The sequence below is a fragment of the Spea bombifrons genome, chromosome 3, assembly GCF_027358695.1.
Source record: "Spea bombifrons isolate aSpeBom1 chromosome 3, aSpeBom1.2.pri, whole genome shotgun sequence".
NCBI classification, from domain to species: Eukaryota; Metazoa; Chordata; class Amphibia; order Anura; family Pelobatidae; genus Spea; species Spea bombifrons.
Window position 1 is genome coordinate 51,013,100 of NC_071089.1, and position 20,857 is coordinate 51,033,956.

Sequence of the window (20,857 nt, forward strand, 5' to 3'; positions counted from 1 at the left end):
ACTTATACTGTTATCAAGAGACATTTGATTTAATTTTGGTGACCAAAATGTAACTATTGAGACTTTGGGAACTTGGCCACGTGGAAACCATTTCCTAGTTTTGCTCTCTCTTTTTTTTTTAAATGTTGCATAAAATGTTTCTTATTTTCTGAAAAATGCTACTTGAGAGATTGAGTGCATTAGAGAAGATGCAGAATCTCTGTACAGTTTACATTGCAAGAAATGGTGCCCGCAAATTGAAACAGAAGTGGACTTTTGGGCAGTGGCTTTGTGCAAGCTTACTGTACAAAGTGTGTATAGCTTACTCTAATTACGTATTTGCTCGATTATAAGAGGAAACCCCAAAATTTGAATATTAATTAATGAGAAAAAGCCTGAATATAAGACTATCCTATATGAAAAATGTATTACTAGTAAATATTAATTCACATGTAAACTATTTTCCCCGAGAAATACCTTTTAACCCCTATATGCCACTCTGCCTACAGGAATGCATCGTGCAGACATTCACTGGCTGCCAGGGAGAAGGATCTACATCCCCGCAACGCTGCAAGGGATCCTCCTCTCTGGCAGCCGGTGAATGTCTGCGTGATGCAACCCCCGCTGCTGCCAACTTCTATGATGGAGCACCGGAAGGTCATGCCTTGCTGGCGCTCTGTCATAGAAGTCCCCAGAGGAAGTGCCGGCAGCAGCGGAGGTTACCAAAGAGGAGGATCCAGGTCCCTTACAGCGCTATGGGGGATGTGGATCTTAGTCTTGTAGTCAGACCTCTATTTGCCCTGAGAAAAACCTCGTCTTATAATCAAGCAAATACTGTAATGACATTGTATGCACTATAACATGTTTTTTCCTTCCTACCCTGAATGACTATTGCCAGACTGGGGGCAACATGATGTCACCCACTTACCCATGTAAGAATGTGAACCATAGGGGAGATTCCGTGAAATCAACATAAGGACTAATGAGTGAGGCAGTGTTTCCAATAACCTAAATGTAGGAAGGAGAGACTGAATTAAAAGGCTAAAATGACCAAATTGGCTCCACAAGAGGCCTTCATATCTGCAGCTTTTTGTATGTGTTTTTAAGTAGAATTTTAAGTGCACTTTGATTTTAAAACTGATAATGTATACCGGGTTCTAATGACTGGTGTAAGAAAATGTTTAAATGTTTGATATTGGGAAATCAGTATCATGCAGCTTTATATACTCAACATTAGGTGGCGGTACAGCATTATTTTAAATTATGTATTGTATTTAAAGCATTTTAAAATCAAATTAAGTATTATTCAATATTATACCACACATTTTTTAATATGCTAAATAACATCATTTTAACAGTGTTTAACCCCTTAAGGACCAGGCTGTGTTTTACCTTTTGTACCATTGGGACCGAGGCTGTTTTAACACTTTTGCGGTGTTCGTGTTTAGATGTAATTTTCTCTTCACTCATTTAGTGAACCCACACAAATTATATGTTGTTTTTTTTCAGGACAAGAAGGGCTTTCTTCAGATAGCATTGTTTTAATCATATTATCTAATTTCCCATAAAAAAAAATAATAAAATATGATGAAAAATGTAAAAAAAACCCCACATTTTCTGACTTTAACCCCAAAAATCTTTTACTCATCCAAAAAAGCTAATGAAAAAAACTACTAAATATATTCTACTATTTGTCCTGAGTTTAGAAATACCCAATGTTTTTATGTTTTTTTGCTTTTTTCTGCACGTTATGGAGCATTAAGTACAGGTAGCGTTTTGCTATTTCAAAACCATTTTTTCCAAATCTGGTAATTCTTCCCCCCATGTGCCATTTCGGGTATCTTTGAAGCCGGCCAAAGCAATTTACCCCATCAAATCATATATTTTTGAAAACTAGACACCCCAAGGTATTTCAAATGCTACAATTTTAACTCTTTCCATGCACTAATTCCACCATCAGCCTTTGTCAAACTTTGTGGTAGTAATTTATTTTGTGTTTTTTTCACACAAATTGTACTTTGGGTATAAATTTATAGCTCTAGGTATACGTCGCTATCAAACAACACCCCAATGTGTGTTCAGCAACATCTCCTGAGTTCAGTCATACCCCACATGTATGGTTATGTCTGGTGTTTGGGGTTAAAATGCCACATTTTGGAAGTGCGCTTTTTTCCCCCCCATTTCGGTCAGTCTGTGCCTATGCCCTATCTTTGAGCCTGGCCACTCCAATTTACCCCATTAAACCATTAATTTTTTAAAATTAGACACCCCTTGGGTATTTGAAATGCTTTTATTTAATTTTTTCCATGTCAGGATTTTTGGGAAGATACAGCGCTAAGTTTAGCACTTGCTCATAATAATAAACTAGATAGTTCCTCTAAAGCATAATAATTTTTAAATGTTACCATGTTTTTTTTAAGCTTTTTCTTTTTTTCCTTTTTTTTTTAATATATATATATTTTTTTTTAATATTTTACTAATCACATAGTGATTAGAAAGCTGGGCTCCATTGACTTGTATGGTTGAATGCAGTACCTGTATTCAACCTGCAAGGGGAGCCAGAGTTCTCTAGAGGGTCTGGAGACCGTCTAGCCAACTTTTAAAACTTTATTATTCTTTTTCCCGGGCCGCCGCCATCTTGCGGATGGCGAAGACAGCGTGCAGCTGCGGCTGTGACCGCTCTCCGGAGCGGTCACAGCCCACCCAGAGGTAAGTGTTTGGTGTCGCTGGATGCCTCCTGATCACCATTGACGTTTAGGAGGTGATCGTTGATCGCCTCCTGAACGCTTTTAAAACAATGTATGGCGGCTGTTGACGCCCCGGGGAGGGGCCAGACGTGGCCCATCATGCCGATCTTGGTGTTGCTGAATGCCTCGACATCGAGGCATTACAGCAACACCGTTTAAGCTTAGAAAGTGATCGTTGATCACTTTCTAAGCTTGTTTAAGTCTCATGACGTGTCAGGCACGTCATAGGTCGTTAAGTGACCGTTTTGCATGACGTGCCTGACCCGGCAATGGACGTTAAGGGGTTAAGAACTACTGTAACACAAAACCATAATAATAAGTGTTTTATTTAACACATTTGTTATGTAAAGTGAAGCATGCATGTCTTGTCATTACAGCACAACATGTGCCATGTGCAGACCAAAGGAAAACTTTTTTAACGATAGTACACGTGGTTGTGAATGCTTATTATTTCAACATTGTATACTTGGAACGGTGTTAAAATGATCACAAGAACGGTGAACAAAAATACCAGAACCACACAGGGGGACCTAGTGAATGACCTGCAGAGAGCTGGGACCAAAGTAACAAAGGCTACCATCAGTAACACACTATGCCGCCAGGGACTCAAATCATGCAGTGCCAGACATGTCCCCCTGCTTAAGCCAGTACATGTCCGGGCCCGTCTGAAGTTTGCTAGAGAGCATTTGGATGATCGAGAAGAGGATTGGGCGAATGTCATATGGTCAGATGAAACCAAGGTAGAACTTTTTGGTAGAAACTCAACTCGTCGTGTTTGAAGGAGAAAGAATGCTGAGTTGCATCCAAAGAACACCATACCTACGGTGAAGCATGGGGGTGGAAACATCATGCTTTGGGGCTGTTTTTCTGCAAAGGGACCAGGACGACTGATCCGTGTAAAGAAAAGATTGAATGGGGCCATGTATCGTGAGAATTTGAGTGAAAACCTCCTTCCATCAGCAAGGCCATTGAAGAAGAAACGTGGCTGGGTCTTTCAGCATGACAACGATCCCAAACACACAGCCCGGGGAACGAAGGAGTGGCTTCGTAAGAAGCATTTCAAGGTCCTGGAGTGGCCTAGCCAGTCTCCAGATCTCAACCCCATAGAAAACCTTTGGAGGGAGTTGAAAGTCCGTGTTGCCCAGCGACAGCCCCTAAACATCACTGCTCTAGAGGAGATCTGCATGGAGGAATGGTCCAAAATACCAGCAACAGTGTGTGAAAACCTTGTGAAGACTTACAGAAAACGTTTGACCTCTGTCATTGCCAACAAAGGGTATATAACAAAGTATTGATATGAACTTTTGTTATTGACCAAATACTTATTTTCCGCCATAATTTGCAAATAAATTCTTTAAAAATCAGACAATGTGATTTATGGACTTTGTTGTCTCATTCTGTCTCTCATAGTTGAAGTGTACCTATGGTGAAAATTACAGGCCTATCTCATCTTTTTAAGTGGGAGAACTTGCACAATTGGTGGCTGACTAAATACTTTTTTGCCCCACTGTATATGTATTGTATTAAGCACTGCATAAATTGTTGGCGCTATAAAAATAAAACATAATACTAAAATAATAAATACATCCCCTCCTCCTCCCTAGCATACACTGGAAAAAGTGTATATTTGACTGTAAAGGGTTCACCAAGAGAGCTGTAGTAACTCCCAGAGATTACCCACATGTATCCTCCTCTTGTCCCCGGAATCACTTCCAGCACCAGCCAGCATGCGCACCTTGGAACCCTGCTATGTGTACCCAATAAGTAGACACACAACTACCTTGAATTGAGTAAAGCAGGAATGAACAGTTTATTGTTGTAAAACATAGACTGATATAGCCACAGAACTTCATTAACATAAATTAACATTGATAAACAGGTAGACAACCCAACCTTTAGTCCCCTTTAGCTACTGAATATCCCCCTGGTAGCCATCCTGTTAATGGGATTAGTTTAACAATGGAGTTCCTGCCTGTTTGGCAGCCAGGCTGGAGCCATCTCTGAGTACCTTGGGTCCCTGTATGACAGGTCATTCTGTCACATTGACATTGATTGAATTTACTTCCTAGGGCACATCATAACACCTCACAGTCTACAAATGGACCCCACAAAGTTTCTGTCATTCTTGAATGCCCACAAACAAAAAAGACATCCAGAGATTTGTGGGATTTGCAAATTTTGAAAGAAACTTTACCTCTAACCAGACCAACTTTTAAGTGGTCAGTAGAAGCTAAACATGCCTTTGACAAACTCAAACACTTCTTTACTACCGGATGCCTCAGATACGGCAACTGGGGGAATCCTATAGTAAGGAGCAGGGATAAAACAACTCCACACTGTGACGTTTTACTCTAAAACACTAACACTTTCACAAAGAAATTACAGCAAAAAAGAATTACTGGCCATAAAACCGGCTTTTGCAGGAGTGCAGACTTCTCCTAGAGGGAGCTAAATTTGCTATACTTAATACTGACCAATGGAAACTGGAATACCTTCAGTCTGCTTAACACCTCGGAACCTGACAAGCCAAATGGGCTCCCTTATTTTGTCGCTTCCATACGCAGATAACCAACAGTTCGAGTACCAAAATGGAGAAGCGGATGTTCTCTCTCGAATCTATGAAGATGCTGTTTCCAAATTATCCAGTCCTTCTCCTGTCTTTTCACCTAACTACTCCATAGCCACTGCTGGTGGATTTTGGAATAACATAAAACAGCAGACTAAACAAGGCCTCCCTCCTTTTCTTTGGTATCAAATGACGGGATGCTTCTATATCACCACAAGTTATACGTTCCTTTTGTTGTCCTTAAGGAGATACTCCAAGACCACCCTGACTCCCCTCTCACAGAGAATGTAGATATAAAAAGACTGTTGATCTAATTAAAAGAACATTTTGGCGTAACATTATCTAAAGGTCTGTTCCATATGTGTTCGCTTGTGTACCTCAAGTTAAACCACCAGGTTTCTAGCATTCTCCTTAGATCCCTTCTTGCTCATGGTCAGCCTTATCCATGGATTTTATTGTTGATCTACCACCAGTATCCAGTATACAATGATAATGGTGGTAGCCGATTGTCTCACCAAAATGGCTCATTTCATACCGACTCAAAAACTACCCACAGCTGCCACCACAGCCTCCTTGTATTTTTTTTCAGATTACCTGAGACCATAACCTTTTGATATTCTTCTATGCTTCCTGGCACTCCTGTCCATGGTCCAATTAAGAGATCAATACTCAGGTTCAACAAGTAATCGGTATGCATTCAATGCTACAAGATATATTGCCCTTGTGCACTCATTCACTTCCTCTACAGTTGTTTCCATGTCCAATTGCTTGGAACATTGTTTTTGTTTGCACGTGTGTGTTAGTGGCCTGCTACTGGCCACTAACATTCACAAGAACTCACACTAACACATACCCACCCAGACACACTAACACAGCCAGACAAATTAACACAAACACACAGTAACATACATAGGCACACACTCATAAGCAGACACACGCTAACATACCCAGACATACACATACAGAGACACACAGACACTAATGAACCCAGACACACACAGCCACACAGAGCTTAAAGTTGTGAAGTCTCAGCCTGTCCTTAATGCAGCTCTCAGTGTGAGCTGCGGCACGACTACTGCAAGGTCACCCAATGCAACTCACCTTCTTGAAATTAGGGAAATAAAGAGGTAAGTCTGGGTTAATCAGAGGAAGATGAAGTCCTGGTATTCCTGGAGGATTGGACTTGATGCCTGTAAGAAATATTGCTGTAATAAGCCCATTTCCTCTTTTGTTTTATGCTGTGGAATAGTTTTGAGGACTAGCATAACATAACGTTTACAAACTGTTTGTTAAGTAAAATGTAATCTATTTGGAAATGTTGATGTTTATTTTAACCCATGCATCATCATTTTCTTTCAATACAGAACATGGGTAACATCACATTCTGCTGTGGAGACCAGCACCTGAACGATCCCAGACATGAATAAAATCCCTCCTTTTCCCTTCCTCTTTGCTCCCTTCCCTTTATGTATACACATATAATTAAACACAATAATAGGACTATAACCAAAAGAAAAAAAATGTATGTGTGTGTGTGTGTGATGAATCTGTGACGTAATTGGGGACCTCAATGTTCGTTTGACCTCATAAAAATTCAATTAATACATATTCAGCAGCATCTGTATGCACATTGGAAACAAAAAAGGAGGGGGGTTAAATTAAAAAAAAAAACACCTCTAAACACACATATCCCAACGCTAGCATCGCACCGCCAATGAGTCACAGCACAGTGCCACACAGAAGTCCAACCTAGGAACAATTTGTTACCCACAAATTGTTCCAGTGTCCCCAATTGTCAAATTGTGTCTCTCTTCCTCCAAAGCCACGGCACAGTCTCCGAACAGTTGGATAGGCAATTCTTCACAAAGAAATTGACGGATCAGCATTATCCTTCTTCTTTACCGTCTTCTGAAGCTGTAGTCGCCAATAGTCTTGTGAGGGTCTGTAGTAGAGGGTCATGAGGGCCCTGGGAGGCCAAAAGAAGATCTGAGACAGTCACTGAGGTCTGACTGGTACCTTTCTGGGTGTTCCCTGGGGTCTGTGTTGTATTCGGTTATCTTATGTAGCCTAATGGCTGCGGGTTGGGAGAGCATCTACTCTATATGCCATCTTATTTATAGCAAAGCAATGCCCCAGTATATATTATTATATATAATATTCAAAACACAGCATCATGGGTGCTTTATAGGCACATCATGCCAAATGCATAATGTATCTGACTTTGCCATTTGTTTTTATAACGATTAATTATTTTTTGTAGAAAATAATTGTCACAACCCTGGGTTGCAAAGATCTGTTTATTTTGTTTACTGTTATGCGGTTCCTGTGCTCCCCTTATACCACCAGCATAATCACCACTTTCTTACACTGGAGCCCAGTTTGCACATACCCTTTTGCCTGATCGGATCCTGGCCATAATCCTCTGGAACTGTTTCTCAGCTAGGACCCAAGCACTTGCCGGCTGACCTTAACCCCTAATAACCCGGACACCATTGACACCCAAGCCTGTGGCACTGTAAAGGATGTAAAGTTTCCCCAAGGTAATTAGGTCAACCCAAACAGAAGTGAGGCACAACTAGTGCTTTTCACAACAAAGAAATTCGGGCCCTTAGGTACACTGACAAAAAAAGATGTGTATTATGGCCACCATACACAATAAACGTAAAGGTGAAGCACAGGACCTAAAACCACAGTGCATCATCAACTATAATAAAAATATGGGTGAATAGATCTTTCTGATCAGCTACAGCTGTACCTGGTGTTGCGTAAAACCAAATGTGGTACAAAAAGGTCAACTTGTACCTGACTCAGGTTGCCATGTCCAACAAATATGTGCTGTACAAAAAAATGTGGAACTGGAAAGATCTACACTTTGTTGAAGTTCAAATTTTTTTTTAAAGATATCCTGTTTGAGGGTGGCATAAAAATGTCCTTACCCGAAGGCACAATCCACCTCCACTGGTGCCAGATGAAAGATTGGCTGTCAAGCAGCTGCATAAAAAAGTGTCCAAATACTCCTGATGAAATAATCTGGGTTGCCTGCTTTACAAAAATATATACTTTTATGAGAGACTGCTAATGTGCTTCACATATAGCATAAGTATGCAAAACACCCTGACCAAATATACTGGCATGTTCCAACTTGTGCCCTGTACTGTCCAGAAAAAAAAATACACATATGGGGTATTTCCTTAATATAGAGAACAATTTTGGTTCCCTGCCATAATATGTGACCTGTCCAAAAACTCCTAAGTAAACCAAAAGTGTTGGTGAAAAAAGCAGAGGAAATTATTGCTTTGGCTAACTTTGGCAGTGTTTGGTGGCTGAACAGCTGCATGAGAAGTGTCCAGAAGCTCCTAGTTGCATACTTGCTGTTCTCTGCAAGTATATTAATTACTGTGGTGAAGGAGGTGATGATGAAGGTAATGCCGTGTACTATGTGGGTCACTACATTCTAGTGTGCATTTTTCAGTTTTTTTTTTGTTCACGCCATAAAAATTTAATTTGTTGATCTGTGAAGAATCAATGTTCATATTCTTAATTGTGCGTTATAGGCCAACCTTATAAATATCCTTCTGCATTCATGGGGCATGGGGCGTAACTGGTTCTTTTATATATTTATATTGGCCCGTGTATAATTATCGTACACATATTTTAACTATGACTATTTGGTGTAAAAAGTAGGAAAACTTGCATCAATGGCCCAGCTCACATAATTAAAAAATAATATTAACCCCTTCATGACCACTGATGTACCAGGTACTTCATGCCAAAGTGTACTCATAGGACCAGTGACATACCTGGTATGTCATGCCTAAAAAATGCCCCCACGTCCCCACAATCACGGTGATCACTGGGGTATTGCTGGTGATGTCATGTTTATGGCAAATGTGAGACACGTCTTTCTGTTCTTTTTGGTCAACATTGCTTTTCACTTTGCAACTCTCATGGATGCCATTTTGCACATCCTCTTTCTTATTATATAATTGTTAACATCAGGGGCGGGCTGGGCCGGGGGGCAGGGGGGCAATTGCCGGCCGGACGACCGGCAGACGAGCATTCAATGCGGCTGCGGCCGCAAAGTTAAAAACTAAGCGGCCGCGAGCAGGATTGAATGCGGCCGTCATGCGTACCTGGCGGGGGGGGAGGGGACGGGGCGGTCCGCCCCGGCTGCCGCTCATCTGAGGGGCGCCACCATGCCGGCACGCCTTCAGAAACGATGCGCGCAGCAACTGTGGCTGTGCGCCGGGACGTGATGTCAAATCCCGGCGCACAACACTGAAGCCACGCCCATCGTCTTCCGCGCTCAGTGCACAGGACAGGAAGAAGAAGAAGAAGAAGAAGAGGAGGAGGAAAAGTGAGAGTGAAAGAAGAAAAGGTAGGAGAGAGTGGATTAGTAAGTGTGTGAGAGTGATGGGTGTTATGCTGAATGTAAGTGTGTGAGAGTGATGGGTGTTATGCTGAATGTAAGTGTGTTAGAGTGATAGGTGTTATGCTGAATGTAAGTGTGTGAGAGTGATGGGTGTTATGCCTAATGTAAGTGTGTGAGAGTGATGGGTGTTATTCTGAATGTAAGTGTGTGAGAGTGATGGGTGTTATGCTGAATGTTTGTGAATGAGGGTTTCAGATAGCATGGATGTGTAAGTGTTGGGGGATAGCTTGGCATAGGGAGTCCGTAATCACATTCCTTTCATGCCCAGATTCCAGCATGTAGTGGCTGCCTAGGCATGATAGGAGTGTGATTGCTGTTATAAATTATTTTTTGGTCCAACTTCGGTGTGTTAACACTTTTATTGGACAGAATAATTCAATGACAGTATAAATATATATATATATATATATATATATATATATATATAATTGCAAACAGCAATCACACTCCTATCATGCTAAGTCAGCCAGCACATGCTAGAACCTGGGCATGATAGGATTGTGATTGTTGTTATATATATGTATATATATATATATATATATATATAACAATATGTTAATATTGTTGTCTAATTTTGGTGTTACTTTTAATAAAGTATTTTTTTGGGGTTTTTTTTTCAGTTTTGGCCAAGTGAATGCTGAATTTTTAGTTTCAGTCCAGAATTTTCATTTCGGTGCATCCCTACTATATACTATGCCAGTCACTAAAGTGGTAAGCCTACACCACATCAATGTTTGGCTTAGTATATAGTGATAGGGGTTGTCAGTGTCTGGCTCAGTGTATAGGCACACATTGACGGTGGTGCTGCGTAATCCCTAAGTATATAATGATAACAATTTTGCTGTACCCCTGTCAATGTTTGCCTAACCATAGAAACTATGCAGTTTTAAAGTGTGTGTGTGTGTGGGGGGGTGCCACATACAGGATCTGCCACAGGTGCCAAATACTCTAGGTACGCCCCTGCATCATGCGGCTGTCAGACCCAACGGCCATGCCTCAGCTCCTCTTCAGCTCCTCTTCCCACGTCTTAAAAGGGGTGTGATGAAGAGCTGAGGCATGCGGTGTGTGCACGCCGGCCAGTTTAATTTCATTAGGCGCTGGTGGAGTGACTGCCGCACGACGGCCACTTTCAATGTCGCTCGCAGCCGCTTTGATGGTGCAATGGGCCAGTTGACTAGACTTGCCCCCCAGGCCTTAGGCTGCCAGCCCTCCCCTGGTTAACATTGACCTTAACTGAGGCAAGTACAGTCTACAGTTCTTAACATGTTAGTCTGGGTTCTTTTGTGACCTCCTGGATGAGTCACCAATGTGTTCTTTGAGGAATTTTGGGAGGCCGGCCATTCCTAGGAAGGTTCACCACTGTTCCATGTTTTCTCCGTTTGTAGATAATTGCTCTCATTGTGGTTTGTTGGAGTCCCAGAGCCTTAGAAATTACTTTGTAAGTCTGACATCTATCAGATGATTCTCATCTGTTTTGCAATTGATGTTGAGATTCAACAGGGCTGGCAGAAATCATGCCTGGGTGTGCTTAGTGAAATTTGGCCCAATTATTAATTAAATATGGTTAATTGGTTGATTTAGTAACTAAGGCGGCATTTCATTTTTAATATATGGCCAGATAGGATTGGATCACAGTTTTCCTTCTATACATGAAATTTTGTTTACTCTGGTTATCTTTTTCTAATATTAAAATTAGTTTGATGATCTGAAACATTTATATGTGACTTACATAGAAAACATAGAAAAAGACTGGACTAGATGGGCTTGATAGTTTCACTTCTCTGTAAAGTTGAAGTTTTTAAATAGGAGAGTGTTTTGTTATAATAGAGATGCAGACTGGAAAAAACAACAGACTGGAAAGTATTTGGAGATTAAAGCAGAGATATGGGGTGTGTAGGGTTGTTAAAGGCACTGTAGGTCATGGTCAGTCGTTTATATTTAATTCTGTGGGGGTATAAAGAGTCGATGGAAGGACTGGTGCAATGGAGCAGCAGGTAAACAGCACTGGGATAGGGAACTTAGTATGGCAGGAGGTATTCAGGATCCATGGGTGTGCTGAAAGGCAGGGAAGGTGGAGGCTGGTTAGAATGAAATTGCAATAATCCAGATGGAATATTGCAAAGGAATGGATAAATCACTTGTGTGTGAAACGGATGATTTTGAGAGATGTTTCTCAGTTGAAGGAGGCATGGTTTGGTTAGTGACTTGATTTGAGGAATGCAGCTGAGAGCTGAGCAAACTTAAACTGTTGGATGAGGAATTCTCAATGGGAATTCTCAATGGTGATATCAGGAATTGTGGATAGTAGAGACGACCGAAAAGCCAGAAGTTCAATTCGAATGAATAAGGTCACACGGAAGAGTCTCACAGGAACACTTATTTGGAAAAACAATCACAGGGGTAGCAAAAAAATGCATCACAGAAAGTGTACCCAGAGCCGGCCTTAAGTGTTCTGGCGCCCTGTGCGGACTACTCCTGTGGCACCCCCCATCCCAAAAAAGGAAAGGAAAAAAATCTTGTCACAAAACTTCCCTTTCTCACTATCTACCACCTCTGCCCCTTCTCACTGCCTTCCCCCCCCTCTGCCCCATCTCACTGCCCCCCCTCTGCCCCATCTCACTGCCTCCCCCCCTGCCCCATCTCACTGCCTCCCCCCCTGCCCCTTCTCACTGCCCCCCCTCCCGCTGCCCCTTCCCCTCACCCCCTCTCCCTACTTCTCATTATCCTTACTTACCTAGTGGAGTCCTGCGGTGGGAGCGGGAGGCGTCCCTCTTCTCGCTCTGCCGTGGTGCACACTTCACAGCTGAGCGCCGGAATATGACATCATTTTTCGGTGCTCAGCATGAAACACCAGCACCGAGACGGAGTCACGGAGAGTGAGAGGCGCCGAGCGGTTGCTGAAAACTTCACGAGCAACCGCTCGGCGCCCCTGCCCGGGACTTAAATTAAACCATCAGGGTTTTTTTTTGTTGTTTTAACTTTATTTAACATCCTCCATGTTAAGTAAAGTTAAAAAAAACTTTATTTAACATGGAGGATTAAAATAAAGTGAAAAAAAACCCCTGATGTTTTAATTTAAGTCCCAGGCAGGCGCCCCTGTTGCCATGGTGCCCTGTGCGTCCGCACAGGTCGCACACCCCTAAGGGCGGCCCTGAGTGTACCACTAAAAACACTAAAAGATATTTGCATATCACTCCGCTGAACCACTGGACAGATGAAGTAATATATATCTGTGACTAAAATTTTTATTTGCTCAACAAACAGCAATAAATGTTCAGCATAAGGCATGCAGCCTTTAAATGTGTGTTAGACAGTACCAAACAGTACTCATTCACACTGTAAAGGAGATGGTTTCCAATTCAGCAGCCTGGACTGTCTTAGTAGAATGGGTGGAAGGAAACTGGATTGTAGAGGGTTAAGCAGAGAGTTAAAGCAAAGAAAATGAGTTTGGTGACTGTAGGATAAATGTTGTAAGAGCTTACAAACCAATTGGAAAATAGTGACAGAACAGCAGAATGGAATGCGGGATCTAGGGAAGGCTTCTTTAAAAGATTCTGCTTATACATGAATACTGTTTTTGGTCGGAACATGATACATGTAAACGCTGACCATGTGTTTAACGTGACTGGCATAGATCATATACATAAAGTATATCTATGTTTATTTGTTTATTTGAGCTTTCCAAAACCATGCATTTATGACCACTAGTCACCCAGGGGGCTCAAGCTATAGCCTTGATCTCCAGGAACCTTTGGTTGTCTACTTTCTTAAAAGACATGTCTTTTCAAAAACATAACTATATAGCCACTTTTCAACTTGTGCAGCCATAAGGACTCCCCAAGCACTATGCTGTGGGTTGCTTCAATCACTGCCTATAACATATCATCCTTGGTCACAGGGCTGGCCCTATAATGGCCCCCCGGCGTCGGCGGGGGGGGGTGGCGTTTTAAACTTCGCCCCAGGCGGCGTTAAGTCTTCGGCCGGCCCTGCTTGGTCATACTTGGAGATAGACTCTATTGCAAATTTATCACCATTCAACAGGAATAGAACAGTCCTCATTGTTATTGACATATTCTCAAAGATGGTGCAAGTTACCTACTGCGCAACAATTGGCCTCCATATTTATCCAGGAGATAATACATGCGCATGGCTTGACCCTAAAAGATCATCTTTGATACAGGCACTCAATTTGTGTCTCAGTTCTGGATGGCTTTTTGTGAACAGATGGGTACTGCTTTATCTTTCTCCACTGCTCAGCACCTGCAGACTAATAGAGCAGCCAAATGGCAACCAAGTAACTGGTCTAACCTTTTGGCCCGGCCAAATTTGCCAGAAACAATACCCCCAATTAGTCAACTTGTGTTTCACCGTGTTGCACCCAACAACCTTACCTACTGCTTCAATTGAAGCTGACATCCGGTTTTGGACTATTATCTCCAGAATCTTCAGACTATTTGGAGGTCTAAATAGACTCAGGGATGCTCCTTCTTATTCTCACAGACACAAAGTCTGTCTACCCACATGACACACACATCTCCATGTGCCCTCTGTGAAATAGGCACCTTACAACATCAGTCCCTACCATGTTTCCAGATGGATTATTGCTGCCATCTGGCTTACAAATTACAAGAACCTTTTATGTGTCTTTGATACACTTTGCTATGTTTTTACACAGATATTCTTAGTTTTTTTAAACTTATTGCTGTTTTAGGGTTATCATCTGAAAAAACTTGTTTCATTTTTGCCACATTTGTTTTCGGACAATTAATCTAGTTTCCCAGACGTTCAGCTCAGACAAAAATCTTTGATTCATGAACAACACATGGGTGGTGTTTCCAAAGGGGGAGGTCCCTGACACCTTCTGAACTCACCTTTCACCTAGCACCATTTTGAGGTTAAGGAAGAGTCCCACACTCGGTTTTGTACTGCAGGACCATCAGCAACAGCAGCACTGGTATGTTACCCAAGTTCTCCAAAAATTGGACCAGGGCACTGAGAGTAGGTTGACATATGCAGCCCCACCATACAGGACACTGAATTTCCCCCAAAATTGGAAATATATTCAGGGGCGTAACTAGAAACCTCAGGGCCCCGGTGCGAGAATCTGTTAAGGGCTCCCCCCACCCCCAACCCATCTATCCCTTTCTTACTATCTACCCTCTCCCTCCCTACCCCCCCTTCTCACACTCTCCCCTCTCCCTCCCTAACCCCCCTTCTCACGATCTACCCTCTCCCTCTCTACCCCCTTCTCACAATCTCCCCTCTCCCTCCCTAACCCCCCTTCTCATGATCTAACCTCTCCCTCCCTACCCCCCTTCTTACAATCTCCCCTCTCCCTCCCTAACCCCCCTTCTCACGATCTACCCTCTCCCCCCCACCCCCTTCTCACAATCTCCCCCCCTACCCCCTTCTCACAATCTCCCCTCTCCCTCCCTAACCCCCTTCTCACGATCTACCCTCTCCCTCCCTACCCCCATTCTCACAATCTACCCTCTCCCTCCCTACCCCCCTTCTCACAATCTACCCTCTCCCTCCCTACCCCCCTTCTCACGATCTACCCTCTCCCTCCCTACCCCCCTTCTCACGATCTACCCTCTCCCTCCCTACCCCCCCTTCCTCACGATCTACCCACTCCCTCCCTACCCCCCCTTTGTAGGTTACTTACCGTCAACTCCTGTGTTAGGAGCGTGAGGCGTTTGTCTCGGGTGCCGGCGCTTCACTGCTAAGCGTGAAGCGCCGGCACCCGAGACAAACGTCTCACGCTCCCAACACTGCACTCTGGGCAGCGCTGAGGCAGGCGGCGGCGGCAGCGGCGGGGAGCAGAGGCATCCTGGATTTCTGTCAGTCAGGGGGGCCCAAGAGTTGCCGAGCGGTCGTTTTCAGCAACCGCTCGGCACCCCTTGGGCCCCCCTGACTGGCAGAACTCCAGGGCCCGGTCGCAGTCGCGACCCCTGCGACCCCGGTAGTTCCGCCACTGAATGTATTTATCCCTCAGAGTAAGGAAGGAAATTGAGCTGCAGCAGAAGAGCAGGGCACAGGGCAAGCACTGGCAGACTGAATCCTCCTCTCATATTACAAACAGGAATTGATCCACCAGAGAAAGGAAGGACATTGAGACATATGGCAAGGCACAGGTCAGGCCAGGCACTGGCAGACAGACACAGCCAGCAGAAGTGGTAAAGGCTAATACAGGGAATTTATATATGCACGGGTCAGGTATAAGACTATCTTAATCTAAGACGACAACCAAGGATTTATTATGGTCTGAATCTTCACATCAGGAAAGGTGGGCAGACTACATGGGCTGAATGGTTCTTACCTACTGTTAAATTCTATGTTCCTATTTTTACTTGCCATCCTGTTTGTTAGAGCCCTGGTACTTCTTGACCTATTTGTTAAGGATACACACATATGGGCTATGGTTAGTGACACCATGCATTACAAATAGGAGTCACTAATAAGATGAAAAGGGTAAAAACAGAAAACTAGAAAAGTGTTAGACTTGTGTAGAAACACTTCTCCTTTTTCGCGGATCTCATAAATGCAAAGACTGCAGCTTCAGAGCCGCTGCATAACTCTACCACCATTGTCCACATTTATACCACTTTTGCCTGCCTGAATAAATTGGAGTGCTTTAGGTGGAAATGTGTGGTAGTCTGAAACTCTCATGTGAGCCAATGCTGGTGGCATCAAAATATTATTTTGAGAATATTTAAACAGGTTCTAGGTTGATATGTTATATATACAAACATCTAATACATTTCTTGTATTGTATTTATTGTATGATAGTACACAAAATACATACATTGTGAACTTTCTTCCCTCCTCCAGTCTTTGCCTTGCCAATTTATTTTTATTACACATGTAAATCCTAAAATTCAATAGATAATTTACAAAAAAAACAGATGAATTAAATTTTAATAACTACATGAAATACCATGTATCTATGCTACCAAAAGAGATGCAAGTAGGCTTATTAAAATGATAAATTATAATCTGATTTAATTTTAGCAGCATTAGCAACTTCCATAGAATAACACATTTCTTTAAACCGCCTACACAATAAGTCTGCTTGTTCTAGGAGATTAGGAAGATTGTACAATCTTTTCTTAACTATTGGTTGTAAAATTTGCATTTTCATATTAGCCTTGTAACAAAAAGCTAAAGCGTATTTATTTGTCTCTCTCTCTCTCTCTCTCTCTCTCTCTCTCTCTCTATATATATATACACTGTATATATACATTTTTTGTGAATAAGAAAACATTTTAGCTGCCTAGGTCCATCTGCTCTGATACAAAATGTCAGGGTCACACTTTAAGTAAGGATGGAATCTATTTGTCCCGACAAGGGATAGGCAAAGTGTCTGTACAAGCACACCAGTGCCCGAAACGTCGGTGCCTACCCCTGGTCCCGACCCGTTTAGTCATGTCCGTTTTTCTAGAGCTACAGCTGAAAAGGCAGCCAAGGTGAAAATTCTTTATACTCTCACTCAGGGTTGCTTGGTAAAAACAATTTATACCTAAAATGTTGTTTACAAAGGGATTTTTGATATGTAAGAATGATCATTCTGCCCACTGTGTGCATGGTACCCCCTACTGTTATTTACTTTATATCTTTTCTTTCATATATTTTTGCGATACATTATGGCTTCATAGCTCATTTATTTTTAAAGCATATATCTTTCATAAGTACTTGTGAAGTAATCCATGTCATATCTCCAAACCTATTTTGTATCAAACACACACATTATACAGCATTCCATAACACCTTATTTCATGGTATCTTGAAGGTGGTCCCTGGGACATTAAGGAAATGTTAACTGCTCATTGAATCCCAATGACATAGCACCATATACTGGAGATATATCATAAGCCTAACTGAAACCTTAGTGAACTGGGCTAAAATCTATATTCTCTTTGGACACAATGTTTGACATTTTTACTGCCAAAAAGCTCTGTTCATAAAACGGTTTGGTCTTGTTTTCTTTCCTTTTGGACACATTCAATACCCATAAACCTTAATTATGCAACACTGAAACCACATTCTTCAAAATTCTCCTACAGGGTATCGTGTTTTAAGTGTTTTATTTTTATTGTGCTTTCCAGTTCTTATAGTAACAGACCTTGCGCTCTTACCTATGTATCCCAGGCCACATGGACAATTTCATAAGTATATAAAATTTCTGTTTTGCAATTTATATATTTCTTGATATGATAGCAACAGCATGTCTTTGATTTCATGATGGCATTTCGTTATTATGCTGTTACAATATATAAACTTCCCACTTTCGTACCATAGATAGATAGATAGATAGAGTGTATTTTATTATATGTTGTTATGGTTGTCACTCAAATATGATTATTGTACAAAATGGAAGAAATGCAGGTGGAGTCACTGATGCTTGATCATAGAAACATGACACTAAACTGTTGGGTAGCATCTAAATTAAGATTTGTTTTCTGACAATGATTGAACTGTAAGCAGGAGTGTCTGAGGGTGATAGGAAACGCAGTGCTACAGTAACTGCAGGGGATTAGATCACATCTAAGTAATCATACAGATGTTTAGAGGAGGTATAGCCAATTTAAATGGCACAATCTACTGGGTGGCCAATTCAAGGTATATGAGGGCATTTGTTGTGTGTCTGCAGGCCATTAGGTTTCAGAGGCTGAAGTAAAGGTGGTTGAGGACGATGTGTAGTATCACAGTAGCTGCATTGCAATAAGTTTAGCCAAGCACAATAGTACAAATGTTTATGGTGGTCTTGGGCTTTTTTGAAGTGCAACATCAGGCTGTTAGCTGGAGGTCCATCTGAGGCTAATGGTATGGGTTTTTAAAACAGACAGCTGCCGGGTGGCCAGTAAAAGGGTGATGGAATTTGTAGTGCTGCAGTAGCTGCAGGCCATTTGTTTCAGCACTGAAGTTTTATTCAAAACGGACAATGTTTTCAAAAGTTCTAAATATGCAATACAACTCAACACTAGGTGCTGTCATTATATACGAAAGAGAGACTACAGTCAAAAATAAAGCATAGACAAAAACAGTTAAATGATATGTCATACACACAGAGAAATTCATCTGGGGTCCCCTGATATTTTTGTTGTTACCTCTGTAAGTAAAGCCCAAAGTTATGTGATTAAACAGGCCTGCTACTTACAGCTCTATAACTTGAGACTCCTAACAAAGAAGATATTGTTCGTAAAAAGACGCGAAACAGCACTGGCCTTTGTGGCCTTAGGCTAATCTGTAAGCCTTTCGTTTGGATGCTGTTTAGCTGAACTTGCACAGTATGTCCCCTTTGGCCCGGACACATTTATTAATTTCTTTTGCAAGTACATGTTCCTTTTTTAGGGAAAAGCTTCATAACTATTCGACCGACATATCCTTCAGCACTTAAGATCATGCTAACAACATACATTACTTAAACAGTAGTATTAAGAAAAACTATATCTGTTCTTTAATTTCACCCCCCAGAAAATGTGAAACAGGGCTTGCCAGTTATCACAGCTTCACGGTAGCTGAAAAGTAACTGATGGTGAAGCTTTTTTTTTTTTATAAATAAAAAATAGGGATAATCAGATGATTGAAGATTGTTTTGTTTTAAAGGGATGTACATGCAAACAGCTGGAAGAGAAAGCACAGAAAGAGGGTAGCATTAAGAGAAATTACTTAAAATCTGTTCCGATTAGAAAGTGGTCCTGTTTATATTCTCCACACAAGCAAAAGTGACAAATCAAATATTGTTAAAACTTGAATGCTTTTTGTAAAACGATCTGGATATTAATGTGCGTGTTACTACTTAGTTTGGTATGAAATTGACATATAATTGTGAGCCCTTTCTGCACACTTAAATATAATTAACCCTAAATATTAAAGTAATAGAAACAGGTGCAGGACAAGAGAAACGTTTCAAATTCAATTGTATTCAATTGTGTTTAGTGTTCAATGAGGAGATGTGTAGAGAACAACTATGGTCTAGGTTGGCTCATCTATTAGAGCAAATTTTCCCTGCAATCCCACTTACATTATAACCAGCTTTATACTTTATTTATCAACCAGCTTAGAGTAAGGCAAGTTAGGTAGACGCATATATTCCGGCTCACGAACCTTCAAGATCTGTTAATTGTAACAAGTCCTGTTTTTTTCCTCCATCCCATTTATGATGTAATCTTTTGTTCTTTTTGCCAGTTGTATTTATATATGATATATTTGGTTTATCCTTCAGGATCGGGAAAGCAAACGTTACATGAGGAAAAACATGCAGGAGGAAAAATAACCCTGGTTTTTAAAGTATTAATGATGCTATTTTACTTTTTATTTGTACAATACAGTAGATATTCTAGTTACGTAAACATTCAGCCAGCAATCTCACACATTAAAAATCCAAATAACTAATTCTAGGATAACAAAAAACATACATTTTGGATTCTTCCATGCAAAATAAATTAGCATTCTCAAATTTAAGTATTTGCTCAATTTAGTTGGACACAAACTAATAGTGAAAGGCATTTATATATATATAGGTTGTTACCTCATAGCATGACTCCAAATGATGATTAAAAAAAGAAGAGGCATAGACATCATTCTGCATATATTGTAGTCTGTGTTAAAATATTACAATATCTCATGCAACAATAATGAAAGTGGTTGAACTACTTAAACACAAGGGCTGGATTAGATTATAAGAAATAATACTAAGCACTAATTCCTTTTTTTTTGGCAAAATCTGGTAGGATGGACGTATAGTCCCTTTAACTTGGTTCACTTACAGAAATGACATAGCACAAAGGCTGCATTAAAATTGTTGCGGCTCTACACTGTATTTTCACGATCTCAATGGCAACCATGTACCGTGAAGTAGTAACATTAAAAACAATGCTTTGCACTTTAGGAATTCATTTGCATTCTTTTCCTTTTGGTTACTATAGGGAATACGCCTAAAGGTTGCACCCACATATATAATGTACCCCATCTATGTTGTACGCATGGATTCTTTTATATTATATATATAATTTATATATACATACAGCCACGGTATCTAATGTGGAAATGTTTAAAAGTGAATACTTAAAACATGAAAACAAACAATGTTTTGATCAATATGTTCCAATAATGCAAAAGCGTTTTTGCCAA